The sequence below is a fragment of the Seriola dumerili genome, unplaced genomic scaffold (genome assembly GCF_002260705.1).
Source record: "Seriola dumerili isolate Sdu_G_001 unplaced genomic scaffold, Sdu_1.0 BDQW01000393.1, whole genome shotgun sequence".
Lineage (NCBI taxonomy): Eukaryota > Metazoa > Chordata > Actinopteri > Carangiformes > Carangidae > Seriola > Seriola dumerili.
In genome coordinates this window covers 288,584-296,168 of record NW_019174648.1, presented here as the reverse complement: position 1 = coordinate 296,168, position 7,585 = coordinate 288,584, and positions in this window count along the sequence as shown.

Here is a 7,585-nt window from a genome sequence, read left to right as displayed (position 1 = left end):
AAGAAACACACAGGAACGTCTCCAAACATATGTTCACTTATGTGCAATATGAAGAAGGAGAAGCTTTGACATTATGTTTACTTGCATATGAAAAATCTGAGTTTCTCAAGTGATTATAATTCAGAATACAGGCCTGTTTCTGTGCCGTTTACAGGTATAAATGATGTAAACAAACCTTTAAAATTAAGAATTTATGTGTGATTATTGTCTCCTGTTAGTCGCTTTTAATGAAAGACCAAGGAGTCATAGAAAGTTCCAATCTTGTGTTTTTAATTTTGGTAGTGGGGCAACAACTGTATTAAAAAAATATAGTTTGTGCCTTTAATGTCTTGTATATTTATTATGTATTTAGATTTAATTTAATCTTTTATTTTAACTGGATGTTTCAGTGAGATCAAAACAGAACAGTGGTTACACATTAAGAAAAATAATTACAAGTAACATAATATTTTACTTTCTTATAAAGCATAAAAACATTTTTTTTGGGGGGGGGGGGCACACATCAGGCAGACTTATCTATAGAGAGAAATGTGATGCTGGTTCTTGTAATGTTGTGGGTAAAATTATTAGAAGGCCAAACTCCCATAAAGTCAGTGTGGTCCTTGAACTCATACCTTTAACATTGTGATATACAGTAGTTCTCCCACTGAGGTAGTGTGATAAAACTGTGATGAAAGACGCCACCCACCAGGAGTACGCTGGTTTGGGAAAAGAAGCGCCACCAGCACCAGCCTTGTCAGAGTTTAGTCATAACTCATCATTCAGCCTCCATATCACAGCATTGAACAATAAAGCGAGCGAGCGAGCTTATGCCATTATTTTAGTACGTTTTTATTTCTTTTTTTAATTTTTGGTCTTTTTTAGTCATTCATAACTTGAAGCCTAACATTTCAGCCAGTGACTGTGTGCTGTGGTATTGGTCTTATATAAACGCTTCCACACGTAGCCACAACCGGAGCCGCGCTCACAAAGCTTGTCATCCTGGCCCAGGGTCAAAGGTCACGTCCACTCCTTCATATGACCTTACACACTCTCAGCGACCCTGGATCAGCACCGCCGTCTGTGGAGGCTTTGTGAATGCAGCCCTTGGACTATAAATACATACATACGTGTAAGAGACTTGCAACATAATATACAGTATATTATCTATCTCTTTTCAGTATAGGTTTGGCTTAACCTCAGTATGAGCTGATTGGACTGTAGTGTTTTTATAATGTGGTTTTTCTTTTTAAAATGTGCTGCAGTGAGTTGTTCACTTTGGTTTATCTTAGGGTTTTCTAATGTCAAGGCCAGGACGGAGGTAACAGTTTAATTTGTGTCAAAGAAGCAGTTAAAGGATGATTCCAACTTTTTTTTTTTAACCAGATTTATTAATCTACTCTTGAGCCAAAGCAAATATCCCACGAAAACAGGATTCAAACAGCATTTAATGCTACTTTTATACATTTTCCCATTTGTTTCAGTTTTCTATGTGATGCCGCGACTTCATAGCAAAGCATTCTGGGATGTGTAGTGTTACTCATCCATCTTCTGGTAGCACCGCAGCAAATGTCGAGCCTCGGTTGTAGATATTCACTGATACCGTTTCGTCTTTAGACTTTGCAGACCATTGTTTTTATTTGTCCATTTGTGTTTACTTGAGCAAAACATGCACTTCGAACAGTTTCTGATATCCCACCAAAAGGCTCAGTCACACTGTTCTAAACATTAAAATATCTTGCTACCTATTAGCTAAATTACCTTACGTACTGTAAATTACCAGTCATTAGCCATGTTTTCTTCCATTTGTAAAGTGAATATCGGAGCCTAATCACAAAAAAGAAGAAACAAACTACACTTCAGTGTGCAGTTACAACCTGCTTCACATTGAAAGGTAGAGGGAAAAGCTGTTATATGTAACCTAGATGTATCTATAAAATCAATTTCAACCATGTTTGGCCCAGTTTTAATCTATATATCTTGATGTCATTTGTTGCACAGGTTAGAGGTTCTTGCCTTATTGGTTTATTTCAGAAAATGCCAAGATTTTGAAAAGGATAGGGCTCAAAAGTAGTTATTATATTGTTGTATATAAATACCACATGATATCTGAGAAACCAGCTCGCTCAGTAAGCTGCACTCTGTTGAAGAATACAAAACTACAACTGGATTAAAGACTGTACGATATGTCGTTGAGTTCTTGGTTGGTGTAGGTTTTAAGGAACACCTGCGTTTATGGACTGTTACTATTGAAGCAAAAAAAGCACATTAACAGCTAGAATGTGGATTTGACATAGACCTGGGTTGAATGTCGCTCTAAGAAATTGGGAGTTTAAGGCACAAAATCTGGAAAAAACACAACCCGGGTCTGATAGTTTATCTTATGGTTTTGTTGTTGTGCAAGAGCCATAGATATACCCAGTCCTAAAATTCAGCAAGCATATCTGGATCCAAGCGCTTCATGGCCTTACAGTGTCCATGAATGTAAAGCTGTGACTGTAAAACAATTTTTGTCTTGCTGAATGTGCTGATAAAACACTGGACCTGTTAATCTTACAAAGCTGGAAATACTTGTCCACAATCACCAAATTTTGGCGGCAGAACGCAGAAAAACCTTATTTAATATTTCAAAAATGGAAACCCGAGGCACCAAAGGCAGAGAAATCAAACCAACCATACCTTGTGTATCTATGGCTACTGGCTTGTAAGAATACTTCATTATGTGTTGAAAATGTGAGAAATGAATCATGTTGTATAGACTTTTGGTAAGGAAGCCTGTAAAGTAAAATACATTTGGAGTAATATAACCTAGACAATGAAACAAAATAAAACTGTGTATTGCACACTAAAACCAACTGTAAGCAAGTATGCATGTAACTATAGACAATAAATGGTGAACAAAATTGTATATCCTGTGCTTTTTTATATTTAATTTTTTATTGTCAGTTATAGTCACTTTTTTCCCCCTTTTGCATTACGTACTATATATGATATTGATATTGATATACCACTGACTCATCAGTTCCTTTCTCATCTATACTGATGAATATCCTGTAGGTAGGTGTCCACCCCCTAATATTTGATACATAGCACAAACAATGTACATGACAATAAGGTTTTACCTTTCTACATTTGACCACATGTGACAATATCCCCTGGATACGGTTGCACCTGCTCTTCATAAAACACTTTGAATGTGAAGTTCTTCCAAAGTTTTTATTAACTACTAGCTGGCAACTTCAATAATGTGTAAATAGGTTGCAAGGAAAAATCACAGTTTTGGAGGCTCAGCAGTGTGTCTCTTATACATGTTGATATAACTCTAACTTTTGTTTTTCTTTATACATAAATCTGTGTTTTTGAGAATTAGTAGTAATTGTGCAGTTTATAATGAGAGAAAAATGGCAGATTATGCTAACCTAGCTTGCGTTATTTAGTTTTTAGCCAAATGTTATCGACATAATGTCTCATAATTTGAGGTATGTTGTGTTATTTTTGAGAAATGAAATGATCCTGATCAAGTCTCAGGTCAGATAGGTTTACCATTCTTCATTCTGTCTTCACTCTAAATGGGTCGATATCAGAGCAGACTAATTTTAGCTTTGTCAGCTGGTGCAGATACTGTAGCTGCACATCAGCTACACGTGGCAGTAATTGGGTGTAAATATTGATTAATGACTTCTGTCTACGTTAGAACTAGTGTGGTGCAACATGTTTTGATTCAGTCATGTCACGTCTGAACTTATGAACAGCTGGTGCTCAAAAAAAGCTTGAGAATTAAAAACCTTGTGCAATCTTCAAAAATCTGTCTGTAAACCGGCTGTGGACTCAGTCTTCTCTGGTTTATAGTCTCAGCAAAACAAATGTGATGCTTCTTTCCCTTGTGATAACGTAATGTGAACTACTGCCAATGCATTATGGTTTATTTTTTGCATTTTTCTGTGCTCTGTTCACTGCTGAGTGTTCAGCTGGAAAAAAGTGAGGTCAAATACTTCCTTGCACCAAGAAAGAATCCGGCAGGATTTCAATCAGTGTGTGAGGACAGTTGGCTTTTTGCTTATGAGTTTTTAGGTGCTTAACACTCACTTCTAAACTTCTTTATCTTTGGTTGATGTTTATTTAATCATGACTAATTGATATTATTGAGAAAAATGTACGACTCGAAACCAACTTTTTAGTGGCTTCAGTTCAGACATTGACCTGTTTTGAGGAGAATAATGTGGTAATGTGTCCATGAGTATTCTACTGTCCCCCATTAATATCCCATTGATTGACAAAAGGAGGCACACTAATATGTCAAGTCGCTACGTAGAGTATAAGAAAGGAGACTTCATATGTTGACACTAATTTATCTTTTACTAGCAAACAGGATGTGACAATTTCCTGTCAAAGGCAGGTATCTTCATAACCTAATACTCATTACAATACATTGTAAATATAGATTTTCTTGGAAGAAAAGTGATCAACCCTTCTCACTTATGAAGGCTGAAATTGGTGACATTTAATCAGCACTGTCAAGTCATCTCATAGCAATGACGTAAATCCAGCAATCATCACTCCATTTTCTCATCGCTGTGACACGCCCACCAGTGTCAACAATGGTTCGTTCCAGCTCCATGCTGTTCTGGGCCTTAGCAGGGTGGAGGAGGAACCAGTGGGTGCTGTTTGGGAGAGAGGAGTCATTTTGGGACACAGATGGTGACACAGCAGAGAGAGATAGAGGTCAGTGGAAAACACAAAAAGCATCACAGAGACACACAAAATGGTGCGAGGATGTCTGTTATTTAAAGTGTATTGAAAAACATGATTCAATTTTTGAAAATGTAAATATTTTTTACAATATTTCTTGCATCATTCTTTGCTCTAGTGTCTAATTTGGGAATATCCAATAGGACTACAATAGAAATGTCTCCTACATCAGTTTCTGAATGAATATCATGCTGCAGGAAAACTCCTGCATAGATCTGTAGTCACACTTTTTTAAGAAGAAGCTTGATGGCTGCACTTTTCAAAGCATTAGGGAAATCAACATAGTGATAATGAGACAGGCTTGACTATTTACAGCAAGTGTGTTGCCAGACAGCTGAAACCCCATTTAAAGAAGCAGGGTCAGCACTGCATCCAGGGAGCGATTGAGCGCCTCAAGATGATGTCCAGTTTCTTTGAAAGGTCTGCAGTAGGTAATTGTGTGCGTTTGTAGCATTGAACCATTTCATATTTACCAAATTTCGACTGTGTGACTGTGAAGTGGAAGTTTTTTGTATAAGACAGTAACAGACAAGAATAAATTTAAGCCACATTTTTGGCTTTGCACTAAATACAGGTTAAATACAACTGGAAACAGCGCCCAGCTCTCTCCACCATCACATAAAACACACAGCTGGAAATCTCTCTGTGGGTTTTAAGGTAGTTTGGGAAATGTAGTATATTAAGTTACAGTCACTGGACAGCATTTAAAATAGTCGTTGGAAAGGTTTGAACATGCCAGATCGGTGTTTTGTTAGTAATCTCTGCTTCACATTAAGTCTGTTCATGAATCATTTCCTGGCCACATGGAGAAAACCATCTTCACAGGTTTCAATCAAATGGTAATTAAAAATTTAAATCAGGGAAAAGAGTTGTGTGTGAGAGAGTGTGTGTGTGTGTGTGTGAGAGAGTGTGTGTGTGTGTGTGTGTGTGAGTCAGACATAACAGATGCAGGAATATCACCACCTTCTGTGCTCTTTTTTTTTTTTTGTTCTCAAACACATGCACGAACACGGAGGTGATTTGCAGCATCCTGCAGCAGATGGTGGAGAGAGCCTTCTGACTCATAGAAGGAGAGAGAGAGAAAGAAAGGGGGGGGCAGACAGGAGGGGTGGGAGAGAGATAGAGAGAGTATATGGGTGGGTGGAGAGAGGGAGATGGAGACAGTAAGGTTGGAGAGAGAGTTGGCTTCGTGCTCGGTTTGAGAGAGCTGCTGTAATGACGTAAAAGAAGTTGTGTGTGTGTGTGTGTGTGTGTGTGTGTGTGTGTGTGTGTGTGTGTGTGTGTGTGTGTGTGTGTGTGGGCGGATGCTGCGTCTTTTCCCTTATCCCTTGACTTTGCAGTACTTACCTCTGGCCACATGGTGGAGCTCTTCACCTCCGTGTAGAGACTGCATAGAGGTGAGTCAAGGTGTTGAACATCTCACACACACACCCATACACACACACACACACATACACACACACACCTGCATCATAGATTTGGCTGACTGAAATCCCCTGCTGTGTTGTTAATTATTTATTAAGAAAAAACTTTAGTGTTAGTGTGTGTCCCAGTACCCCACCCTCTCTTTCTCTCTCTCTCTCACACACACACACACACACACACACACACACACACACACACACACACACACACACACACACACACACACAGAGCACCTTAGCAACAGCTTCATTTGTCCATTGGGAATACATACCTGCACAGAGGCATGGATAATAAATGTGTGTTTGTGTGTTTTCAGGCTACTTTGTGACTAGCCAACCTGTCCCTGGACACACACACAAACACACACACACACAAAACCTTTCTTCCTTAGGCCATTTTTTGCAACTTTCCCACCCTTCTCTCCCTCTGTTTTCTTCTACATGAATGTCATATGGATGTGTGTTTGTGTGTGTGTGTTGCATCTTCCTTGACTGGATTCTCCTTCTTTCTCTTCTTCCTCTCTCTCTCTCTCTCTCTCTCTCTCTCTCTCTGTTTCTCGCCTTTCTGCTGTTATGCAAGCAGGGAGTGGTTTAATAATTCAGCGGCACTTTTTCTCTTACTCCCAGGCTTTTCCTTAACACCACAGTGACCCGCGATATCGACTCTCACGCACTCACAATCCCCACACGCACTCATAATAACACCCACACACAGATAATGTCACACAAAAACTCTGAATAACACCCACACACACCCACACACACACTGACGTCACTGGATTGACTCCATTCCAGGACAGAGAAAAACACAACGCTACAACTGTTTCCGTTTGTTGTTCTCCGTTTATTTGGCAAATTATTCTCCACTTTTTTTTGTTTGTTTTTTTGTTTTGTTTTTGCAGTCTTTTTTTTCTTTCTCTTCTCATTTATTTACAATAGTAAAAATAAATCTTTCTCTTCAAGGTTTTACATTCGACATTTACAAGTGCAATGTGTAACATGTCCATCTCATAAAGTGCATTTGTACTTTTTAATCGTTTCACAACACGAACTCAAGAAGAAAGAAACGGAAAAAAAATACAGTAGAAATAATAATAATAGAAAAAAACAAAACATGATTAGGTCTCTGACATCACAGTATCATTAACCAGTAACACCCTCACCTTGAGGATTCAAAACCAGTGATGCTCGTGCACATGTGCTGCTCCCTCATCCAGACCAACAACATTAATGCATAAAATAATGTTTTCTTATGAAGGCCATACTCGGTCCGATACAAAATTAGCTCTGTAATGGTTTTTGTTTTTTTTTTTGTTTTTCTTTCTTGATTGACAATCTCTGTTTGCCTGAAGCGTTGCCAGGTTGTAGGTTACAGAGGGATAACGTTAGCCTAGCCTAGCCTGAATGACTGATGGGCGAGAGGTGGGTGGGTG